The 12,977-nt window shown below is 35.9% G+C and overlaps 1 non-coding gene across 1 annotated transcript; it reads right to left on the reverse strand.

The window, feature by feature from the left end:
* Positions 1-2,949: 2,949 nt before the first annotated feature.
* LOC133674968 (small nucleolar RNA R71) lies at positions 2,950-3,058 on the reverse strand. The gene has a single exon (XR_009835296.1). It is a non-coding gene; the product is annotated as a small nucleolar RNA R71 (small nucleolar RNA).
* Between the last annotated feature and the right edge of the window lie 9,919 nt (positions 3,059-12,977).

The raw sequence follows: 12,977 nt of genomic DNA on the forward strand, positions 1-12,977 counted from the left end.
CCTTGTGACATCCACACAACCTAAACAAACCCAAAAGAACCAAAGAAAACCAAGAAAAGACATAACATAAAAATAGGACATTGACTGAACAGTAGCCAAAATAGTCTAATAGTTTTGGGAAACGGTCAGACCGTTTACGAAAACAACCTAGCTATTTCTTAGAAAGGCTAGTCCATTTCTTGAAATTTTCTAGAAACTACTTATGTTCTTCAAAATAGTTTGATTGATTCTAAAAGGGTCTGACCAATTCTAAAAACAATCCAATTGATTCTCTAATGGGCAGAAATTATGTCTAATAGGTAGTTTCATTTCTAAGCATATAAATAGCCTTTCACTTAGCCAAAGTATGTGAGGAACTCCTCAGGAAAATATCTAAGCATACTCCATCTCAAGAACAACTTCTAACACCCTTGTTTCACTTGTAATCATCCAAAAAACAGGTTAAGTGTGAATTGGCAAAATACTCTTAAAGAGCTTAAATGTTATTCCAATCAACTGTACTAAGAGAGTATACTATGGAAAGTATAGGTGATGCTTTAAACACTTGGGAAAGTCTCCCAGGGACAAAAATTATGTGTGGCTTAATACTTGTCCTTCAACAGGGATTCATGAAGGTTTTCTAGTCTTTAACCTACAAAAAAAAAAAAGATTAGAGATAACAATTTAATTTTAAACCTGTAAAAGGATTGGGTTTGATCTTGCACCCATAAAAATATCGTGTAATGATTTGTTCTCACCTTTTAAAAAAACCATTGTGTGATAGTGGAACTCTGAAACATAAGTTCAAGGAGAGGAACATGTGGTTTATCAAACATGTATAAAACTCAGTGTACTCTCTCTAAACTCTAACTCTTTAATTATCTCATTTATATTGTTTATTGCTTCTACATTAGATTAAGTGTTTAGAATTGCATATTATTAAGTAAAACGTTTTAAATTATAGTATTACCTTGCATAATTCACCCCCCACTTAGCTTCACCTAGGCTATCTCTCTAAGGTTCAACATTTTAATCACGTCATCTTCAACATGATTAGTTAATTTTGAAAATTTGCTTTCACCAAACTCCTCCATGTGTTTCCTCTGCTTTATAAGATGGTTGAACATAAGGCAAATAATAATAATCTATTTACTTATTTAAACTCTAAAATTAATGATTGTCTCAAATCTTGCTAAGATAAAATTAAAAGCATACCAATACAAATTCTAAAGTCTAGAAATCCAAACCACCATTCGCTAGCACCACAAGAAAGTTTATGTACAAAAGGCCCAATTTTTTATGATAAGGAACCTTGTTGAAATTAAAGTAAGCTTCCATGATGCAAACCTCTTCAACACGCGGTCAAGCAACCCACATGCAAAGACATCAAATCCCAGAAAGCCAAGTAAATCAAGTTTGATAGGAGTGTGACACAAAGATAACTTGTACCTAGGCACCAGCACTATTAGAAACAAAAACCCCCACCCAATGAATATCAATTCGCGAACGAGAAGTATAAGGATAACACAACAAAATTAGTTGTTCTTCAGTTCTTTAGAGAACCAAGGAAGGGAGATTATCCCACCAACACGCAACAAGTGCGGCAAAAGAAGTTTATTGATCTGAAAATTGCATAACCTTATATATTTGATTATGCCTTTATTTATACTGACTAGACTTAAAGAAACCCTAATGGACCCTCCTTAGGTCGACTTATATGAAGCTCACTTACAATTTACTCAATTAAGTAATAAGGACCCAAAGACCAAGAAGAAAATAATAAAAATTTGAAAATTATCATTCTAAATATGCTAGAATCAGATTTTTCACCCTTAAAAAGTCCCAAATAAACAATGAGAAATCTGATTTGAAAAATTTATGTTGCTGCCCTCTTTGATGTCCTTGATTAGCTTGGATTTTCTTGTTTAACTTGGACAAATAAGAAAACAAATTTTCTCCTTTGTTGCTGATTTAATTACTTTTCTTTCTTTGTTAGAAAAAACATTAAATAATCCTCCTCTCTTTAAGAACAAGATCTGGCCAAACTTCCTTAGAAGAATAAATTGTTGACTTTCTATCCTTGTAGCATTAGGAAAAAAACAAGCCTAACAAGGCTACTACTACTACTACTTTTTTTTTTGGTAAGTTGACGTATGTATTAAAAGAAGAAGATACAAATATTATAAGGAGCATACCCCAGATTTACAATGATAACAGAAACATAAAACAACAGATGGCTACTACTACTACTACTACTATTGTTGTTGTTGTTGTTATTGTCATCTATAATTTATACAATTAACCTTCCTATGGTTCGACCCCAATCTTGCCGGGTTATTTATTACTTCGACTCTCCTGCACTTGGGAGAAGACATCAATTTTTTGATCGTGTCAAGTTTTTGACGCCGTTGCCAAGGAGGTAAATTCTTGTACAAATTATCTCATTTAACTTTTCTTATATCTAACTTTATTTATTTTGTTTTATTTCTATTCCTACATGTGCATGAGAGTTTAGTCACGTACATTAAGTGGTAGACTTTGTAGGGTATCATCATCATTTTCAGAAAATATGGTCGAAGAATATAACCAATCACTTTATAATGAGAATAACCGTGTTAGAACACTAAGAGACCACATGAATCCCACAAGAACAAGTGCACCCTCATGCATAGTTTTTCCTCCTGATGCATCTCATTTTAATTTTAAGCTAAGCATTATTCAACTTTTTACCTTCTTTTCATGGCTTAGATCTTGAAAATCCATACTTGCATTTGAGAGAATTTGAAGAAGTTTGTAACATCTATAATGACTTATATTGTAGCATGAATACCATTAGATTAAAAGTTTTTCCTTTTTTATTAAAAAATAAAGCTAAAACATGACTACAAAATCTTAGGTCAAGATCCATTCGTGCTTGGGATGAAATGCAACAACAATTTTTAAAGAAGTTTTTTCCATCTCATAGAACATATTCTTTCAAAAGACAAATCACCACTTTCACTCAAAAACCAGGTGAAACATTTTATCAATGTTGGGATAGATATCGAGGCTTGCTTAATAATTGCCCTCATCATGGTTTTGAAACATGGAGATTAGTTTCACAATTTTATGAAGGGTTAACACCTAAAGATAGACAAATGGTGGAATTGATGTGTAATGGAACTTTTGAAAATAAAGACCCTGATGAAGCAATGGAGTATCTAGATTTGCTAATTGAAAATGCTCAAAATTAAGACACTACGAGCACTTATGAGGCATCGGGTAAAAATCAACCTCATACATCTAGTGGAGGTATGTACAACCTTAGAAAAGATCATGACCTCCAAGCCAAATTTGCATCTTTAGCTAGAAAAGTCGAGGCACTTGAATGTAAAAAGAGTGGTTAATTAAAATCTGTTCAAGACATTGTGTGTCAAATTTGTGAAACAAATGAACATGCAATCAATGACTTTCCAAAATTCTCATGGATATGCACCTCCTTATGCTTCACCTCGTAGAAGAAATTTTAAGGAAACATTGCATGCATTCATTGAAAAGCAGGAGACAATCAACACTTAAAATGCTCAAACCATGGCAAATCTTAAAGATACTCTTACAAAGTTCACATCTGCTCTCAGTTTTCAAGAGAAAGGTAAGTTTCCATCTCAACCACAGCAAAATCCCGGGGGGTAATACAATGCAAATGCAAGTAGTTCTGGAAGCCAACACTGGATCAAGTCAAATCAGTCACTACTCTTCGTAGTGGTAAGGTTATTGAAAATCCCACTCTTGAACCTTGCGAGAAAGATGATGAGTCAATCTCTGAGGGTAAGGAAGGGGTTGACTATAAACATTGCAAAGAAAAGACTGATTCCTCGCCAGCACTTCCATTTCCTCATGCCATGACCAAACAAAGGAAAGTCAATCACAACTCTGAAATCTTTGAAACTTTCAAATAGGTAAGGATCAATATACCTTCGCTGGATGCTATTAAACATGTATCTTCTTATGCAAAATTTTTGAAAGATCTATGTACTGTGAAGAGAAAACTAATTGTGAAAAAGAAAGCATTTTTAGCCGAACAAGTAAGTGTTATTCTTCAGAACAATAATGCTTTGAAATATAAAGACCCTGGTTGTCCTACAATTTCTTGCTTTATTGGAGAACATAAATTTGAAAGAGCTTTACTTGATCTTGGAGCTAGTGTGAATTTACCTCCATATTCGGTTTTTTAAAGTCTCAATCTAGGTGAGTTAAAACCAACTTCTGTAACTCTTTTACTTGCTGATAGATCTGTAAAAGTGCCTACAGGAATAGTTGAGGATGTGTTAGTACAAGTTGATAAATTTATTTACCTTGTAGATTTTGTTGTCTTGGATACACAACCTGTTGAAGCATGTAATTCAATTCCTGTCATTTTAGGACGTCCATTTCTTGCAACTTCTAATGCATTGATTAATTATAGGAATGGACTAATGAAGCTATCATTTGAAAACATGACATTGGAGATGAATATTTTCAACATTTGCAAGCAACCTGGAGATGATAATGATTTACAGGAAGTGGACTTTCTTGAAAAATTAGTTCATGATCAATTTCAAACCACTTCCAGTGAAACTGAGATTGATGAATTTGACGATGTGCAAATGGTTTATTTTCAGGAATAATCAAAGGCAAATAGTTGGAGACCAAAAATTAAAGAATTGCCACCACGATCAATTGAGTCCATATCTTCAAGTATTCAACCACCAAAACCTAATTTGAAGCCGTTACCATTCAATCTCAAATACTTATTTTTAGGAGAAAATGAAACTTTTCCGGTAATAATCTCTTCAAAACTTAATGCACATCAAGAAGGTAAGTTATTACAAACTCTGAAAATACACAAAAATACATTAAGATGGACCATAACTGACATAAAAGGAATTGGTCCTTTGATTTGCACACATATGATTTATTTGGAGGAAGATGCTAAATCCTCTAGAGAAATGCAATGAAGGTTTAATCCTAATATGAAAGAAGTAGTGAAAAATGAAGTCATTAAACTTCTAGATAATGGAATCATTTATCCTATTTTTGACAGCAAATGGGTAAGTCCTACCCAAGTTGTACCCAAGAAGTTTGGAGTCACTATGATAACAAATGAGAAAAATGAGTTAATTCCAACTAGGACTATTACTAGTTGGCACATGTGCATTGACTATAGGAACTTAATTCAATGACTAAAAAAAATCATTTTCCTTTACCAGATCAAATCTTAGAAAGAGTTGCAGGTCATGAATTTTATTGTTTTGTAGATGACTATTCAGGTTACAACCAAATTGAAATTTCATTGGAATATCAAGAGAAGACTACTTTCACATGTCCATTTAGTACTTTTGCATATCGAAGAATGCCTTTTAGATTATGTAATGCACCAACCACGTTTCAAAGATGCATGCTTAGCATATTCAGTGATATGGTTGAACGTTTCCTTGAAATTTTTATGGATGATTTTTCTGTTTTTGATGATTCATTTGATGATTGTTTAACTTGGAAAAGGTTTTGAACACGTGTGGAAAGAAGAATCTTGTACTGAATTGGGAAAAATATCATTTTATGGTAACAAACGACATTGTATTTGGTCACATTGTTTCATAAAAAAGAATTGAGGTTGACAAATTTAAAATTGAGTTAATTGCTAAGTTGCCAACACCAAAATCTATTAAAGATGTTAGATCATTCTTAGGACATGCTGGTTTTTACAAAAAGTTCATCAAAGATTTTAGAATAATATCGAAACCATTGTGTAACCTTCTAACAAAGAAATTTTTTTTTTTGGGTAAGTTGACGTATGTATTAAAAGAAGAAGATACAAACATTATAAGGGGCATACCCCAGATTATAACAGAAACATAAAACAAGAAACATAAAACAAGAAGAAGATACAAACATTATAAGGGGCATACCCTAGATTTACAATGATAACAGAAACATAAAACAACAGATGGCTACAGGCTAGCCACCGACCATAAAACTGAAACCTCACTAGATTCGTTAGGGAAACCAATACAACCAGCTAACTAACAAATTAAGAATCTATGGTATTCACCCTCCAAACTCGTTGGATCTTTTTGTTTTCATTTGTTGGTATGACATTCCTCATCAAATCAAGCTTATCACGAATGATACATTCGATTTGATTAAAGACCAAATTCGAAGTTCTAGACATTCCAGCAAAGATCCTTGCATTCCGTTCTTGCCATACATGATACACTGTAGCTGCAAAACTCAGTTTACGAGAAAAATTGACGAAACTCTTGCCATGCCAAGAGACAGTGGCCCATCGAATCCATTCATCCCAGCCTTTTGTTATTCTTGAAATGTCGCATCTGTCACAAACATCCCACCAGATCGCTTTAGTATAGGAGCATTCAAAGAACAAGTGGTTGTGATCCTCATTGTTGCAGAGACAGAGTGAGCATCTATTGGGACCATGTATACCAAACCGATGAAGTTTATCTTGAGTTGTGAGTTTCTGTTGGACAACCATCCATAGAAGAAATGAATGTCTTGGAACAGCATTCTTGAACCACACAATGTCATGCCATTCAACCATCTGACGATGACGTCTTAGTTGTTCCCAAGCTACTTTGATCGAGAATCTGTGATTTGGCGAATCCAACCAAACTATCTCATCCTTTTGCCCCATCTTAGGATTAGAATTTGAAGGAATAGCTTCTATAATGGGGTGCCAGCCAATAGTTTGGGTGGTAGGAGTTTTCCATTCTGAGTTATGAATTAGCACATTCACCTTCGCGTTCTTGGCCATACCTGAATCATAGATGAATCTTTCCTCGTAAGAATCCGCGAGTGGGCTGTGAGGATGCCAATTGTCAAACCATAGAGAGGTTGTCATTCCATCTCCTATGATGTACTTCATCTTCGGCCATGCTAAGGATCTGAGCTTTAGAATCTTTCCCCAAGCCCAAGAGCAATTCTGTGGCGTCTTGATTGTCCAGAAATTCCTACCTCGCAATAGATTGGATGTGATCCAAGTAGACCATATTGAGCCATCTGAGTCATTGCACAGGTTCCAAATGTGTTTCAACAAAGCAATCTTGTTCCATTATGTTATCCTTTTTATTCCTAGCCCCCCCATCCTTTTTTGGAAGACATACCTGATCCCAAGCCACTTTAGCCCCAGTAGTTCTCATATCTGAACCTGACCAAAGAAAGGATTTCATAATTTGCTCCACATTTTTAATTACTTGCCCAGGTAAGAGAATGAGAGATACCCAATAGACTTGTATGGAAAATAAGACTGAATTAATCAGTTGTACTCGTCCTGCATACGAGAGTGTTCTACTAGTCCAATGTCGAACTTTAGAGGTGATTCGATCCACGAGGCCCTTACAATAAACAGCCTTTAGTCTGGACGAGAGAAGAGGTACTCCCAAATATTTCATAGGGAGCTCCCCCTCTCTAAACCCAAGAATATGAATAATTTGTTCCCTCTCAGCATTTAACACACCGCTCAAGAAGATGTCACTTTTGTTTGGATTTGGATACAGACCTGATAGGTCTTGAAACTTTGTGAGCACAGTTCTGATCATACGAATTGAGTTTACATCCCCGTTGCTAAAAATCATCAAGTCGTCAGCAAAACAAAGATGAGAAATTTTGTCCTTCTTGCATGTCCAGTGGAACTTGAATTCTTGGTTGGCACTCATCTTGCAGAATAGCCCCGAAAGGATTTCCATACATAGGACAAACAAATATGGGGACAATGGATCCCCTTGTCTCAGCCCTCTTCCTCCTTGAAAGTAACCTGCAAGCTCACCATTGACGTTGATAGAAAATTGACATGATGTAACACAAACCATGATCCAATCAATTACTGTTCTAGGGAATCCCATTTTTATTAACATAGCATCAACGAAATCCCACCGCACCGAGTCATAAGCCTTCATCAGATCAACTTTCATAGCACAACGAGCAGGTCCCGTAGATTTATGATAGCCTTTCATTAGTTCTTGAGACAAAAGAATGTCATCACTGATTCTCCATCTTGAGATAAAAGCAGTCTGATATGGACCAACTAAGGATGGCAAAACAACTTTGATTCTCCCAGCTAGAATCTTAGCGATGCATTTGTACACTGTATTGCAGCAAGATATAGGACGAAAATCTGTCAACTTTGTAGGATTAGCAACTTTAGGAATAAGGGAAATGGATGTAGCATTCATTTCTTTAAGCATTCTACGAGTCTGAAAGAAGGATCTAACAGCGTTGATTACATCTTCCCCAACTATGTGCCACATTCTTTTGAAGAAACCTGGGTTAAAGCCATCCGGACCAGGGGCTTTGTTGTTCTTCAAACTAAACATAGCATGCTTAATCTCCTCCCTTGTTACATCTTGTGCGAGTAGATGCTGTTGCGTTGAAGACAGTTTCAAGTTAATTGCCGATTCCATCACTTCCTCGTTCAGAACCCTAGGCATTTGATCCACTCCTAACACACGATGGAAGTATGCAATTACTTCTGATTTGACTGCCTCGTGTCCTTCGACAACCTCTCCATCATCCCTTGTAAGTGATAGAAGCTTATTTCTATTATGTCTTCCATTTACTAATTTGTGAAAGTAGCTAGTATTCTGATCCCCCAAGCTAAGCCATTGTATCCTTGCCTTCTGTTTGAAAAAACTCTCTTCAGCCCTGACGGTAGAAGCATATTGATGAACAACATCCCTTTCTCGCATGCACAAAATTGGATTCTCATGCGCTGTATGCAGAGCCTGTTGAGCCTTATCCATTTTGTTTTTTGCATCTTTAACTCTATCTGAAATGTTGGAAAATATTTTTGAATGGACTGAACAATGTAAAAAAGCCTTTGTTAAACTTAAAAGTTTGCTTACTTTTGCTCCTGTCATTCAACCTCCTGATTGGTCATTACCTTTTGAAATAATGTGTGACGCTAGTGATTATGTCGTTGGTGTTGTCTTGGGATAGAAAAGATAAGAAACTTTATGATGCGAACCTCGTGATCACGTGGTCACGCAACCCACACGCAAAGACACTAATTCCCGGAAAGCCAAGTAAATCAGGTTTGATAGGAGTGTGACACAAAGATAACTTGTACCTAGGCACCAGCACTATTGAAAACGAAGACCCCCACCCAACGAATATTGATTCGTGAACGAGAAGTATAAGGATGACGCCACGAAGACAGTTGTTCTTCGATAAGTCGTTTTCAGTTCTTTAGAGAACCAAGGGAGATTATCCCACCAACACACAATAAGAGCAGCAAAGAAGTTTATTGATCTGAAAATTGCGTAACCTTACATGTTTGGTTATGCCTTTATTTATACTGACTCTAGACTTAAGAAAACCCTAATGGACCCCCCTTAGGTGGACTTATGTGAAGCCCACTTACAATTGACCCAAATAAGTAATAATAACCCAAAAACTAAGAAGAAAATAATAAAAATAATAAAATTCCGAAAATTATCATGCTAAATATGCTAGAATCAGATTTGTCACGCTTAAGAAGTCCCAAATAAACTAGGACAAATCTGATTTGGAAATTTTGTGTTGCTGCCCCCCCTTGATGTCCTTGATTAGCTTGGATTTCCTTGTATAACTTTGACAGATAAAAAAAACAAATTTCCTTCTTTGTTGCTGATTTAATTACTTTCCTTCCTAAGTTAGGAAAAGCATTAAATAGTCCTCCTCTCTTTGGGAATAAGATATGGCCAACTTCCTTACTTAATTAGGAGAATCATTTGCTGACTTTTTATCCTTGTAGCATTAGGAAAAACAAGCCTAACAAGGCTGGTATTGGGCCGGACACATCAACCCCATGTTCCACACGAATTGGACTCTTCTTGGACCTGAACTAGATGGATTAAAGGCTGCCCTTCATGCTCCTTAAATGTCTCAAGCCCATCTAGGTCCATTTTGCTCCATATGTTCTGAACAAGCCCATTCAATGCTTCTTTAAGTTTCTTTGCCCTAGCTCTTGTGATTGGCCCAATTGGCACCTCCAATGGGTCGTTGGCGTGATTACGCTTGGTGTTGGGCTGATCCTTATCACCTTATATGATTTACTATGTAAGTAAAACTTTAAATAGTGCTTAAATGAATTACACTACCACTGAAATAGAATTACTTGCAGTAGTATTTGCATGTGACAAGTTCAGATCTTATCTTATTGGCTCACCTGTTGTTGTTTTTAGTGATCATGCATCATTGAAATATCTTCTTTCTAAGAAATATTCTAAAGCTAGATTGGTGCGGTGGATTTTATTACTTCAAGAATTTGATATCACAATCAAAGACAAGAAAGGCACCGAAAATATTATCGCAGATCATTTGTCAAAATTGACAACAAATTCAAGATCTGACATCACACCAATTCATGACTACTTTCCTGATGAATCTTTTTTTTTTGTCTTTACAATGCCTTGGTTTGCTAATATTGTTAATTTTCTTGTTTCAGGACAATTGCCAGCTCATTGGAGTACCTAAGACAAAAGAAAGTTCTTAAATGAAGTGAATAATTTTTATTGGGATGACCTTTATTTATTCAAATATTGTCCTGGTCAAATATTTCGAAGATGCATTCCTGACAATAAGGTAAGTAGTGTCATTAGATTTTGTCATTCTGAGACATGTGGAGGTCATTTCTCATTAAGAAAGACAACTGCAAAAATCTTACAAAGTGGATTTTAGTGGCCCACCATGTTCAAGGACTCACATGCATTTTGCAAGACTTGTGAAAATTGTCAAAAGTTGGGATCTATTTCAAAAAATCACACGATGTCTTTAAATACTATTCTTGTCATTGAAATCTTTGACTGTTGGGGTATAGATTTCATGGGTCCATTTCCTCCATCATTTAGTTTCTTGTACATATTAGTCGCAGTAGATTACATTTCAAAATGGATAGAGGCAATCTCAAGTCGAAACAATGATCACAAAACAGTGATAAACTTTTTAAAAGAAAATATTTTGAGTCGATTTGGAATCCCTCGAGCCATGATAAGTGATGGTGGAACACATTTCTACAACAAGCCATTTGAGTCTTTAATGAAGAAATATGGAATCACACACAAAGTTGCCACCCCTTATCACCCTCAGACGAGTGGACAGGTAGAACTTGCTAATAGGGAGATCAAACAGATTTTAGAGAAAACAGTGAACCCTAATCAGAAAGACTGGTCTTTAAGACTTAATGATGCACTTTGAGCTTATCGAATTGCTTATAAAACATCATTAGGTATGTCATATTAGGCATCTTTTCATTTTTAGATTTGTCACTTTCAGACTCAACCTCCCCATTGTCTCTTGCACGCATAACTCTTCAGTTTCGACATTGAGATGCAATGTGCCAATCGATTGTCCAACCAATGAATTGTTGAATTTACGGAGAAAGAGTGAGAGTGTGGTGCTGTCGGAGCTACATCTATTCCGTCCACCATTGGATCGTCCTCATTTCTGACTATGTTGTTCATTCTAACGTTATCTCAACATTGACCGAACGAATCTTGGTTCCAATCAATAAAATGGGAGATATTGATCTCACAATATTTCTAATGTTCTGCATTTTCAGTTATGGAACTATGGAGAAGTAGTGAAGTTGCAGCAGAGTGAATGGGTTTTCTTCATGGGTTCTCTTATGGCTGTCATAAACATGAAGGCCCTTGCCATACTTGAAGATTAAATTACAGCTCATTGGAAAGTTCATTTTCTTGCTTGTTTCATAGTGGTGTTGTTGAAGCTTGATCTCCTTTGTTCACCGTTGGATTGTTATCATTTTTTAGTATGTTGTTCATCGGAACTTGCTCTACATCTTGACCGAACGGATCATCGTTACAATCAATCTGCTGGGAGATACTGGCCTCATAATTCTGTAATTCTCTTCTTCCTTCATAAACTAATCTCTGAATCTTGTTGTTTATGAGATTAGGTTGTTGTTTATTCTAAGCTAAGGTTGCTTCTTGGACTCAGTTTTTCTTCTTAGAATTTTGTTCTCTCTAGTATTTGTATGCTTCCATAATGTCTCTATGTTCTTCTGTGGAAAATGTTCCAATGGTTAGCTCTAACATTGAACAACCTAATGAAGTCAAGTCTTGATGCGGGATCAGCCCAACACCAAGCCTAATCATGCTAACGACCCATTGGAGGTGCCAATTAGGCCAATCACAAGAGCTAGGGCAAATAAGCTTAAAGAGGCATTGAATGGGCTTGTTCAGAACTTATGGAGCACGATGGACCTAGCCTTAGGGCTTGAGACATTTAAGGAGCATGATGGACAACCTTTAATTCATCTAGTTCAGGTCCAAGAAGAGCCCAATCCGTGTGGAACAAAGGGTTGATATGTCCGGCGCAATACCAGCCTTATTAGGCTTGTTTTTTTTCCTAATGTCCGGCGCAATTTATTCTCCTAATTAAGTAAGGAAGTTGGCCATATCTTATTCCTAAAGAGGGGAGGACTGTTTAATGTTTTTCCTAACATAGAAAGGAAAGTAATTAAATCAGCAACAAAGGAGGAAATTTGTTTTCTTATTTGTCCAAGTTAAACAAGGAAATCCAAACTAATCTAGGACATCAAAGGAAAGAGGGCAACAACACAAATTTTTCAAATCAGATTTTTCCTAGTTTATATAGGACTTCTTAAGGGTAATAAATCTGATTCTAGCATATTTAGGATGGTAATTTTCGGATTTTAATTATTTTCTTCTTAGTTTTTGGGTTATTACTTATTTGGGTCAATTGTAAGTGGGCTTTATATAAGTCCACCTAAGGGGGGTCCATTAGGGTTTCTTTAAGTATAGAATCAGTATAAATAAAGGCATAACTAAACATGTAAGGTTACGCAATTTTCAAATCAATAAACTTCTTTGCTGCATTTATTGTGTGTTGGTGGGATATTCTCCCTTCCTTGGTTCTCTAAAGAATTGAAAACAACTTATCAAAGAACAATTGGCTTCGTGACGTCATCCTTATACTTCTCGTTCGCAAATCAATATTCGTTG

Source organism: Populus nigra, chromosome 15 (assembly GCF_951802175.1).
Source record: "Populus nigra chromosome 15, ddPopNigr1.1, whole genome shotgun sequence".
NCBI classification, from domain to species: domain Eukaryota; kingdom Viridiplantae; phylum Streptophyta; class Magnoliopsida; order Malpighiales; family Salicaceae; genus Populus; species Populus nigra.